This window comes from Populus alba, chromosome 4 (genome assembly GCF_005239225.2).
Source record: "Populus alba chromosome 4, ASM523922v2, whole genome shotgun sequence".
Classification (NCBI taxonomy): Eukaryota; Viridiplantae; Streptophyta; class Magnoliopsida; order Malpighiales; family Salicaceae; genus Populus; species Populus alba.
In genome coordinates this window covers 14,600,564-14,614,214 of record NC_133287.1, presented here as the reverse complement: position 1 = coordinate 14,614,214, position 13,651 = coordinate 14,600,564, and positions in this window count along the sequence as shown.

The window sequence follows — 13,651 nt, the reverse complement described above, 5'->3', positions numbered from 1 at the left end:
ACCTGACTTATCACTCTTCAATCACAAAGAGTGTGGCGTCGAAATCCTAGACTGATCTTTGTGGCGTCTAGATCCACTTATCAAAGTATCATTCTAGTCTATCCTCCATCTTATTTACCTTTACATCACTACAATCCAGCCTAAATACCAAAAGAAAAACAACACAACCAGACCCATCCTTCATCCATTTTCGTTAGAATCATTGTTGCTGATTTTCGAATCATTCACGGCACATCAAGATGTGACTTTCATGCTTTGAAACCATGTCACACAGAATCTCATCAACATACTTTTCCAATTGAAAACGGAATCAAAACCTACTTAGTCACTTTTATCTCACCATAATCATTCAACAATTACAACCTTCAAGGTCTATTATGCTTAATTATACACAAATTCCATGATCAAACTATATTAACTCAACTTCCACGATCTAACTACATTAACTCAACTTCCATAATCTATAAGCAAACTATGTAATAAAACTATACACCTTGTTTTATACATGGCAATGTGTATGGAAGATGTTCTCTTTCTAACTATAAGCTCCACCTTAGTCGAAACTAACTATCTTTCAGCTTCGAGTTTTCCCAAATTGATCTCCATTACCCATGAATGCAAAGTCATGGTCATCATTATATACATATGTGTTTTCATCAAAGTTAGTTTTAACATTTAGTATGGCCCTTCAAATGGCGTTTCCTCTCTGATCAGCCCTCATTCTCAATCCATCTATCATACTACTTTATTATCTTATTAAAGCTATCTTATCTTTCCGATCCTTCATCACCCTAGTTAAAAGCTCAAGTTTGTAACAATCCCAATTTCTAGAACAACACACAACATGTAATTGGAAATTTCATGAATTTTTATTTTTAAATCCATCAAAATTTCAGCGGAGTCTCCCCTATACTGGGAGGTTTCAAGTTATTGACAATACCATATTTACACTTTCTATGTCATTTCACAACCCGATCCAATCATCCTAGATCTCAACCAAACTCATCATCATTAACATAACACATCTTATTCAATAATATTGCAAAATTCAAGTTTGCAAAAGAAAAAAAATGCATAATTCAATTGTTATATATTATCATTACATAAACTATATCATGCGTAATAATATCATATAATAAAATTCAAGTGAAAGATCCAATTTCAACTATAAACATGCATGGTTAAAATAGGTACTTATAATTACTTCATTAGATTAAAGTCATACATCCGAATTTACATGTCAAGACTACATTTTAAGTTTATTAGGTAAGTGTCTTGAATTACAACATAATTCATAGCAAAAGATAGCTAAATTAAGATCACTCCTGACGTGATCCCGATGGACCTGAAAATAACAAATAACATTTACATATAAATATAAAAAGGTAATAACAACGATAATAATAACAATAGGTAATAATTTTCATGGCATTTCTTTTGACATATAAAATTTAGATATAGACTTGTTTACAATATGTATTTTACATCTAATATCTGAATCAATTACCGTAAAAAAAATTCATGTTGAAAATCATAACACGACTAAAATGATTTTGAACACCATGTCTTTATGGATAAATTCTCATTTGATACCAAGATATTTGTATCTCGATATCATTAGCTTATCTCGTTCTTTAGAAATAGCTAATTAACACTTCTCCTCCCATTTTCGATAAATTAATTGTCGATACTAATGAATCTAGTTGGTATCATTAGTCTCCCATTACTGGGTTAGACTAATCAATTGCATTCAAGTGTCAATATCAATACAATATTGATATCATTAATTATTCCTAACCCGAAATAGTTAATCAATTCTTATCCACATCTGGATTACCATTTAAGTTACCAATGTCAAGAATCCTTAACATCATTAGCCTCTATACTCGGAGCAGCTAATCACACCACAAATGATTGCCGATACAAATGTGACCCATTGATATCATTAACTATTTTTTACCCTGAATAGTTAATCAATTTATTAGTAATCTTTACTAGCATCATTAGTCACCCAATTGCCCAAGATCAACTAATCAATTTATAGAATGTTGACACCAATGGAACCCTATTGATACAATTAGCTATCCAAACCCGAATAGCTAATCAATGTCATTTGAAATGTCGGACCAAAGAAACCTTATTGATACCATTAGCTCTCCCAATTTCCGGGATGGCTAATCAATAACTAACATTAAATAGTTTGGTTTAAGGCATGTCTTAATCTCTTGAAAAGATAAGACACAAGACTATAAGTTCACCAAAGGGAGAAGAGCCAGTTTTACTCCTAAAGCCCTCAAAACTACTCGTTATCGAGAAGATGGCCACCTATCTAGTAGGGTTTGTCCTGTTCCCCTCTCGGTTATTAGCCCATAACTAGAGTTTTAAAACTCAAAAGCAAGCAATGTCAACTCTCTTGGATAGCTAAAATCCAAGGCTATAATTTCTATGTAGAGACCTAGGCTCCGTTTGTTTGCAGGAAAGTGGTTTCCTTTTGGAAAGTGAATTCCAGGGAAAATGAATTCCTGGAAAGTGAATTCCGGGAAAGTATTTTCCGATGTTTGGTAGTGTTATGGAAAATGAACTGGAAAACACTTTCCAGTGTTTGGTTGTGTTATGGAAAATGAACTGGAAAATAATTTATTAATAAATTAATTTTTTTTTCAAATTTATCTAATATATATAAAATATTTAATATAAAATATTTAATCACTTACAATTGTCATAACCCAATTTTGATCTTTTTATTTTTATTATTTAAAAAAAAAAGATGATGAAAAATAAAAATAAAATAAATGAAGGATGAATTAAAATTTAGGTTAAGGGCAACATGATTGGAAGTTTAAAAATTTAATTAAACTCTTGACTAGTTTAATTAATTAAATCAAGGGTTTAATTGGAGAATTGATTTAATTAAATTTTAGATTATTTTAATTAATAAAATCAAAAGTTTAATTGAAAAGTTAATTAAACTTTGATTTTAAAAAAAAACTCATTACTTAAATAAAATAAACCAACTCTTTGCATTTTAATTCGCTGCTACAGTAGCAGTGAATTATAATTCGCTGCTACTGTAGCAGTGAATTATAAATTATTTTCGGACACAAAGAGAGAATTATTTTCGGACACAGAGAGAGAAGAAGATGTGTTTTATCAATAAAGGAAAGTGTTTTCCTTTTGATAAGCAAAGGAAAACACTTTCCTGCGGGTGAAAGTAATTTTCTTGTTGACCGGAAAGTTAAGGAATTAACTTTCCTTTGACTAACTTTCCGGATGGTTGCCAAACATTGGAAAATGAGGAAACTGAATTCCTGGAATTCAGTTTCCGTGAAACAAACAAGGCACTAGTCCAAATTCCCTCATTTCCATGTTCGAATTCCCTCTAAAAGACCAAGAGACAAAATTGTCCAGTTTTGTCGACAATTCCGTAAATATTTACACATCACCAATTTAACTTATCCTTATTCAAACCAATTCCTTGCCATGTTATATACACTATAATGATGCTACAAACACCTTTCAAGAATTTGTTTGCCCAATTTCATTAACTAATCAATCAACACTCTTCTCAATCCTCTCAAGATCTTAATTATTATTCCATCATACATTTCTCATTATTTTAATTCATATAAACACAGATCATTAAGTCAAATATTTAAATAAAACATCCTTCTTCTTCCTACATTATTGGCCAGCCACACTTAGGAAAGAGCTATAAAGTTTCTTTCAAAATTACTTGTTATTTCAACGTTATTCTATGTCACAAACATCAATTCAATTCAATTTCTCAGTTCCCCTAAAATTCATCATGAACCCTAATCTCAATTTGATGAAAAATTCAATGAAAATTTAACAATTATTGTAAGAACTTGTTAAATGGATGTTAGGACACCTTGCCAATGAGTAATCTAAGCTGCAATTTCTAACCAATCAAGGATTTCCATCTCTTCTTCCTTGCTTGTTGTTGCCAACACTTTCTCCTCACTTTATACCCGAATTTCTTCTCTCAAAACACTTTAAATCTAAAGGATTTTGTTGCCTAAATCCTTAAATATCACTAACTCTTTTCTTTTTCCTTGTTTTTCTCTATATTTTCTCAAGAATTTTCAAACATAATGGAGTTTTTCCCTCTCTTCCTTCTCTATTCTCCATGGTCGACCATAACAAGCATTATATAGGCAATAATTTGTCAAATTTCTACTATGTCCTTTCAAATAGTAATTTTTATAGTTATCGGTATGATTTCCCTCATCCCAGTATATTTTTAATATCGATTTTCAACAGGCAACATCAAAATTCATTAATTTATACCCCAATACCTTTCTTTCCTCATAAATCACTTCCGTTTAAATTTAATTCACATTTTGAACTTTTTTATTTTTCAGGCATTTATCGCATTTCTATTTTAAAAATTTATGTGCTAACCATTTTTTCTGAATTTTAGAGGTCCAAACTCCTTCCCTTATTGCAAGTATCAAATCCCCAATTTTCATAATTTATTTGTTTAATTTTTCTATACACTTCCTTTAGAATTTTTATGGAACTCTTGAGTGGTACCGAGTTTACATTTCTTAATCAACATTAAAAGCAATGATTTCAGATCAATTTTTGTATCCTTACCCTTAATATATATATATATATATATATATATATTATATATATATATATATATATATATATATATATATATATATATATTTGTGTCTTATATATCAAAATTCATACATCATTCATTTTATTTTCTTTATCCAATTTTACGTTGAATTTACACCTAGGGTTCACATTCTCCCGTCCTAAAAGAAATTTTGTCCTAAAAATTTAGACTCAAACATGCATCCTTAAATAGATGTGGCTTCTCCTTCATCTATGCTTCCTTTTCCGGTGTCTTTCTTTATTTGAGAGCTCCTCCATAACACCTTTACCAATGAAACTCTTTTATTCCTTAACACCTTCTCAGCCCACTCCAGAACTTTGATCGGCTTGGTTTTCAAGGTTAAATCTCCCTTAACTTTGATAAGAACCTGTGGCAACACCCTTGTGGGTCTACCTTTGCTTTCCACAATAGTGATACATGAAATACATTTTGGATCTTATCCAATTGTGTCGGAAAATTCAATCAGTAAGCAACATGTCTGATTATGTCTATAATCTTAAAAGGACTAATATATCCTGGAGCTAGTTTCCCTTTGACTCTAAAATGAATAATACCCTTCCATGGTGCCACTTTCAAGAATACCTTATCTCCCACCTGAAACTCTAAAGGCTTTCTCCGATTGTCTGCGTGACTTTTTTGCCTATATTGAGGTTTTTTAATCTTTTTTCCTAAGTACCCTCACTTTTTTAGTTGTCATTTGTATCATTTTCAATCCTAGTAATTTCCTTTCTCCCACTTCATCCCAACAAACTAGGGTGTGGCATTTCCTCTCATACAATACTTCGTACAGGGCCATACCAATTATGGCTTGGTAGCTATTATCAGACGTGAATTCCACCAAAGAAAAAACAATTTTCCTAATTTTCTCCAAATTCCAACACAAGTTCTTTGAAGGTCTTTAAGAATCTTAATAGTCCTCTTAGACTGACCATCTGTCTGAGGGTGGAATGCAATACTCAGGTTCAATTTGGTGCTTAAAGCCCATTGTGGACTTGGCTATAGCTTTGATGTGAACCTTGGATCCCTGTTCAAAACAATTGATGCTAGTACACCAAGTACTTAGGTTCAATTTGCACTTGAATTGAAAACGAGAACAAATGATATTGGAACAACCTCAAATATGATATGTATTATCCTTGTCATAACCCATTTTTGGGTCCTCGCAAAAAAAAGGAAAAAAATTGAAAAGAAAAAAAAAAATAATAAATACAAAAATACAAAATATTATCAAAAAAATAATAGCAGTGAGAAGAGGATGTCAGAATGCTCAAAAATTGGTTGAGGAGGTTTTAAAATACAAATATTAAAATTTGACAGTATTTTGTTGATTGATAATAGCCCTGTTAACAAAGAAAATTAAATTTGAGAAAGAAAAGTCCAAAATCAGATGTTTATTGACTCAATTAAATTTTGTTGAAGGTTTAATTGAATTTATAGAGTTTTTTATTGCAAGAAAATTGATTTTGGAGTTAATTTGGGCTTTAATTAGAAGGAATTAAAGTTCTAGGGTCAAATCATAATTTTTTAAAGTTAATTTGGTCAAATCAGGGGCTTAATTGCATAAATATTGAAGTTTGATGGCCAATTAGGGACTTAATTGAAGAAATCCGAAACCAAGGACTAAGTTGGAAAAGGTGCGTAAATAAAGGGTTGTAATTAAAACCAACTCAAGGGCCAAATTGAAAAATTTAGAAGTTTATTGCTCAATTAAGGGTCAAATTGCACTAATTCAAGACCAAGGATCAAAGTGAAAAAGGTGGCCAACTTCAGGGTTGCTGTTTGAATTTGGCAGGGATGTAATTGAATTGATGTTTTCAATTAAAATTGCAATTAAGGACGCGACTGAACAAATCACAAATTGAGGACCAATGTGAACTCTAACACATTTGTCACCTTTTCATTTAAATGAAACAGCGTGTTTTGTCCAAAACAACGTCATTTCATACACTGTTAACAAAAAAACCTAAAACGGTGTCATTTTGAATGGCACTGTAGCCTTTCTTCTTCCCTTAGACATGCAGAAAACAAGGGAAGAAGAAGGTTTTGTTCCCCTGTTTTCACTGACATCTCTCCTCTCCCTCTCTCTCCTAAAACTCAAAAAGACGCTGGCCCAAGTACCCCAATTGCCTAAATACTAACCGATGGCCTACCACTAACGAAAAAACAAAGGGGACAAACCCCAGCTAGTGCCCATCCACCCTACCCTGTCCCCTAACCAGACAGAGGCATGGCATTTTCACCGCCTTTCTCTACCTATAAAAACAAAGGCAGAGAAGAGGCATAGAAGGAGGCTCGAGACACAAAAAAAAGGGGCTGAAGACAAAAAAAAAAACAAAAACAAAAACAAGAAAGGGGAAGAAGGCAGTAAGGAAAAAAACCGAAGAAGAAGAGAAGGAAAACAGAGGAGAGAAGAGAGAAGGAACGCCGCCTGGAGTTGCCGCCATTTTGCTGCTAGCATCACCGCCGCTAGTGAGCACCACATAGAGCCTCCACAGCAGCTATCACAGGTCAGTTTCCTCGCCTCTCTAATCTTCCTTCTTCCTTCTCCCCCTTCGTTGCTCCGTATCCCTTTGTTTTTATTTTCATGCAAAACATGAGCAATTCATGTTCTACAGCAAATGAAAATAATTAGCTAGTTATTGTGCTGTGCACAGTAACCAACTAATTATAATTTTTGGGCCGGTGCTGGCCCATTTTCTTTATGTTAGGTCAATGCTGGCCCATTTTTATTTTGGGTCGGTGCTGCCCATTCTAAATACACCCATTAGTGATTTTCTCATGTTTTATTTTATCCATTGTGCTTAATATCGGTTTGTATTTTACGTCGTAAAAATACAAATCCGATATTAAAATACCTAGTTTTTGTCAAAACTTCCAAAAATAAAAAAAAATTATAAAAAGAAAAAAAAAAATTTGTGCATACGATCAAGTGTCTCAAAGCTAAAAATTGTGTTTTTCATACACCAAAAAAAAGAAAACAATGTTTTAGCATGTATTTTGGCTTTAATAACCCGTTGATTAAAGTTAAGAGAACATTGGCCAAAATTGTAAAAACAACAAAATTTTTATTTTTTTTGTCTTTTAGTATCTAGGGTATGATATTACACGTAATATGTATTCCAAATATTAAATTCTTCTTTCAGACGCTAGAATGGTTAGGTTATACCCCATTAAGATAAAAACCTCCTTAATAAGGAGGGCTTTTCTTAAACCTTAGACAGATCAACAATTATAAAACACAACAAGACCTTAGATTTTATCAGACATTAAAAAAATGTAGTCTACCTTAAGTATGGCGTAGTTGGGGTGCTAATACCTTCATTTAATGCAACCAGTCTCCATACCTGATCTCTGAGACCAGTTAGGGTTTCTAATAACCAGAATTTTAAGTGGCGACTCCCAGTCCATATTTTACTGTTAAGAGACTAGAATTCCTTGTCTCACCACAATTGCTAGGGATACCATTTTTCTTTTCCTCGAGAGTGAACGATCGCCGCAATGCCACACACGTGCGACAATCCTTGTACCCAATAAATAAGTATATAGATTGTTATCTTATGACCAAGTATCTAAAACTCATGTAAGATCTATTTGCGGAAAAATTCAACTCAAAATCAAAACCTCAATCAAACGATATAAAAAAGAGCCTAAATTATAATACACACGTGATTCCAAGATGGTTTGATTTGGTTTCTCTATTGTTTATGTTTTCACGGCAGAATTGAAACAAGCTTCAATGTCTATTCTTCCCTTTTCTTTTGAATTTTTATGCTACTAATATTTTTAGGGATAGTAACTAAATGAAACAACCCTTTTTTTATCTTTAGATGCCGAAAACACCGAGAAGAAAAAGACTAAAAAAAACAAGTATAGTTTATATAACACATAAAATGATTTTTTTAGAAATATATGACCTAATTTTGAAGTTTAGCTTTGATATCATTTTACGAAATAAACTTGTGTTTTTTTGTAATGCAACATGTTTTCTTTGTTAAAACAAAAAGAAATAACTTATTAAAAGGTTTCTTGGTGATACTTTAAAACATGATTTCATTGTACAATATTTTTATCATATTATCTTGAGCTTTTTGATATTTGTTATTAATTTTATTTTTATAGGTTGTGTGATTATATGATTAAGTGATTCGCATGATATCTGAGGAAGACTACAAAACCTTCTAGGCAGCAAATAAAAGGTGTAAACTGAAGCCTGCGATCAGTCTTGAGATTATGTCGATCGAACACAGCGAAGATATAACGTACGTGTGGGTGTAGTGGAAGCACCGGTCGTTGTAGTTCTTGATGATGATGAAGAACAAAATGGCGATGAAATTAACCACGTGAAAATTGTTTGCAGATTTATGTGAACCCACAATGATTGTATTGACCTTGTTGTTGAATCAACTATCTATCATTAATTCACGTACGAGTCTTCGGAAGAGGGGACCTAGAGAAGTACTAGCATGCGTGTATTTTCTTTTTTCTTTTTTCTTTTTTTCTTTTCAATAACGACAAACTCGGGTTGGGTTCTAATGAAATAAATCTTGAATAGACGTAAAGTCAGTTACATGCAACTAGCACTCGATCAAATTGTTTTTAAATATAATAAAAAATACCTAGGATGTATACAATTATTTAATATTATTATTAAATCTAAGTATAATAAATCAAATTTATAATTTTTTTATTTGATTTTTATTTAGTATGAGTTTAAAATTTAATTATGTATGAGGTGTTTTTAGATATCTTAGTTTTTTTAGTGGGTCTAAAAACAACACAATCAACTACTAAAAAATATAAAAAGAAAAAATTAAAATTCAAAAGAAAAAAGAAAAAATTAACAAAGAAATTAAAAACTCTTGACCAACTTTTTATTTGGGTTGAATTTAAAAGTAAATAATATATAAAAATTGCATCAACATGATCCAATTAACTTGAACAATTTAAAAATAACATGACAATTATAAACAAAATTGAGGATGAAATAAAAAAAAAAGAGTTTATCATTCATGTAGCTGACATGAACAGAAGATATATAAAGAATCTTCTTTATATATATATAACTTGAATTAATATTTAATATACATTTCTGTATCATATTTATTTGATCAAATCAAACCTTTCATATGGGAGCTGAACTTAATAACATCAATTAACGAAAAGAAAAAGAAAAAGAAAAAGAAAAAGAAATAATTGAATTCATGGAAATCTTACTTCTGTTAATAATCATTGAATTTTAATCACAACTAACGCATGCTAAGCTAATGAACCTATGCCTGCTAAGAGACAATAGGTATATAAGTGTTTGAAGTTTATTAATTTTTATCTAATCTCTAATTTCTTGCAAACAAGTGTTTTTACTACTTAAAATCTAATAATAAATTATGTTTTTTTGTTTTTTATGCCGGTTAATTTTTCTGTTAAGTGATTGCGTGGTGTGTGTGTAAAACAGAGAGAGAACGTTCTCTATCTCTGATTGCATCCGACCTTCTTCATCTGATTTTTTTCCAAGCTAATTCTCTTAATTTCAATATTTGTCGGTTGAAAATTGATGCATCTCAAAGATTCCAGGTTTTTTATATCCATTTATTGCGAAGGGACGTTGACTTTTTCTTTTCTTTTACATGATAAATATAATATTGTCTGTTAGAGAATAATGTAAATCATATATTAGAACTTCACCTAAAAGTTTATGTTTTTGGGTTGAATTGGTTCTTTGTTATGATATCAGAACATTAATTACCAAACAATCACGAGTTTGAATCTCATTATCTCCATTTATTTGATAAAAATTAAGCACAAGGTAATATAAATATGTGTAAGTTGCAGATCCGAAAGACTTTCACTTGAGAGGGTGTGTTAAATAATAATATAAATTATAATTTGAGACATCATCTAAAAGTTTAAGTTTTTGGGTTGAATTGATTATTTGTTATTGTCAAGAGAGTTTAGGTAATATTGGGGTTGTAATATTTGTTGTTTTTTAAAGTAATTTTTATTTGAAAATATATTAAAATAATATTTTTATTTATAAAAGTTTATTTTTGAATTAGCAAAATAAAAGAATACAAAATCATAAAAAAAAATCAATTGAAAAAAAAAAACAAAATTTCAAAAGTTTTTCTAATGCAAAAACCAATACCCCCTTAATCTAGTAATTAAAGAGTTAGTGGATGTGTGGATAACAATGGGCCTGGGGAGATGAAAATAGTGAAGTTAAAACAAATTGAGATTTTTCATGTTACGTTGATTTCAATGTAGAACTGGTTTTGTTTTTTCCTTTTTTTTTTTAATGTAAATTATATTTCTTTTAATTGAATTTTTGTTTTAGTCTGTCAATATTCAGCTACCTAATCACTTAACATAAAAAAGTCAACCGACATCCAAAAATATACTTTAATTGTTGGATTTTAAATAGTTGAAACACTTGATTTATTTGAAAAAAGAAGATCAAACACATATAAACACTAATTTAATTAAAAAAAACACAAAGATCAAACACTTAATTATAATTATAAGAATCACTAGCAATCAAACACTTAAATTCCTATCATCTACTCTAATAATACCCATGTTTTATGTTTCTTAAGCTAGCATGGCTCCTATACCAAGATGAATAGAACAAGTAAGAAGAAAAGAAAAAGGAGAATTAACTTAATGTGTGCTTATATTTATTTTATCCCAACAAGTTTAATTATTTACAATGTGTTCCTAGTTTTTTCTCGAATTTATCATTCCGTGTGGAGTATTCTCATCCAAATAAAGGAAAAATACCTTCATGTGAGTATCTCAAAATCCAACCTAATTTATTAAAAAATATAACCATGAAAAAAATGAATTTTAATATCTTAAGACAATTTATTTTTTTAATTTAATATTTAATAAATTAGAAAATGACTTAAGAAATAAAAAACAGGTAACGAGTAATTGAATTTATATGGATAGATGGGAGAATAAGCATAAAAATATATGTACAATTTGAGCTAATTCTCTAATTTTTTTATTTATTTTGGACCGTTAATTCTAAACAATTCCTTGTCCATATTTTTCTTCTAAAAATAATTTATAATTCCAAGGCATGCCTCTACTTTTAATTCTTGATCATTAATATTATATGAATTAATTTATACCAATGGATTCTATTAACATATTTTGATATAAAAAAGTGAAAATATAAAAAAATTGGCGAAATAACAAGAAGAAATGGAGACAATAAAAGAAATTACCGAGAAAAAAATCCTAACAGAATAATAAGTGTCGAATTTTGCATCTTCATCTATTAATTTTTCTTTATTTATTTATTAATTTCTTGAGATTTTTAGGGTTTTTATTATTCTTTTATATTTTATAGGCATTGTGGAGGGAAATAAACAAAGAGAAGTTTTGAACTTCAAATTAGAATATAAAACACTTTTAAGTGCATCTTTTTAGAATCTTGATTGCTTCTTAAAGGAGTTCTTAACTTAATTTATGCTATTGGGTATAAGAGAAGATGGTCTAAAAGCTCAAATATTGTCTTTTAATAGGTTGGGTGAAATTTAATTGCAAACGTTAAGAAATTAGTGTTATCTATTTGCCAATCAAGTTATTTTAGCCACATGATATTATTTTATAAGTTCAATCATGTTGTCTAATATAAAGATTGAGATCTAAAAAATGATAAGCATGATTATTGATTTATTTCAACTTGGATATGAACTTGTTCAAGATAAGCATGAAAACTACTATGAATAGATGAGCTAATGAAGAAGGGGAAAAAAGGGAAGAACAAAAGTGAAAATGAAGAGAGATGCATAAGCTTTATAAAGAAGATTTAATCACAATAGCCAAGTTCTATATAATTCTTTTCTCTTTTGCTATTTCATTAGTTTTTTATATGAATCTGGTATTTAATCTTTTAAACATGTGTAACTAGATATTGTTTTGGTTAAGAGCAATTTTACGACTCTAGATAAGTTTTTTTTCATTCAATAAATTTCATAATATTCTTTTATCTCTTTATTGAATTTGTTTATATTCTACTAATTTGTTATTAAAAAACTACTATCTTATTGATTAAAGAGCACAAAAAGGTTAATATATAATAGTGATTTGACAAAAAGAGGGATGGGAACAACCTTATCTAGCCTACCAAACACCCCTTTTGCATTTAAAAAGTGTATAAATGCAACAAAAGGAGAGAAAGGGGCACTCTTTCCAAAAAGGGTTGCATGCTCTTGCCTTCTTCCTCTCCCCAAAAAAACAGCCAACCAAGAGCTTTGGCTGCAGCAACCTCTCTTCCCAAAGCAAAACTAGTAAACCTAGCTGCATACATCTCCTTGGAATGTGGGAGAAGAAGGGAGGATTAGGGGAAAGCAGAGGTGGCCGAAGGCATGGGAGGAGAAGAAGAAAACCTAGCAACCAACTGCATGCACATTCTTTGAGTATTTGAAAGGAAATGAGAGTTAGAAAAAACATAAATGGCTGAAACCATGGAGGGAGAGGGGGTGTAACAGATGACTGAACAAAGTAAGAAGAAGAGGAAAACCGTGAGTAGAGGGGAAGAAGTAGCAGAAGAAGAAGACTACGAGTAAAGCGGGAGAAAAACTTGTTGAATCTATTCCTCAAACTACCGAAAACAATAAGGTATGAACTAGACCTCTCTCCCCAATTGTTATTGAGACTTTGGGATTAAAATGATGAAGAAAAACCCCAAGTAGATGACCTAGAACCCTTACACCAGCTACTAAGTAAAACCGGGCTGAAGAACGTATATAAAAAAAGGGTGAATGGGAGGCCAAATTCCAAAACACTTAACAAAGGAAATGGATAATTTAAATACTATGAGAAGAAAAGAAGAAATTATGACCTTGTTAGAACCTTAGACCATGCTAAAGTCAAAATAGAAAACATGCTAGTGCTATTGACTTGATTTCTTATTATGTTTGATGAAATTGTGTGATAACAAGCTTAGAGTAAGGTTATGTGCAGGATTGTGTGTGTTTGTAACCTTGAAAGCAT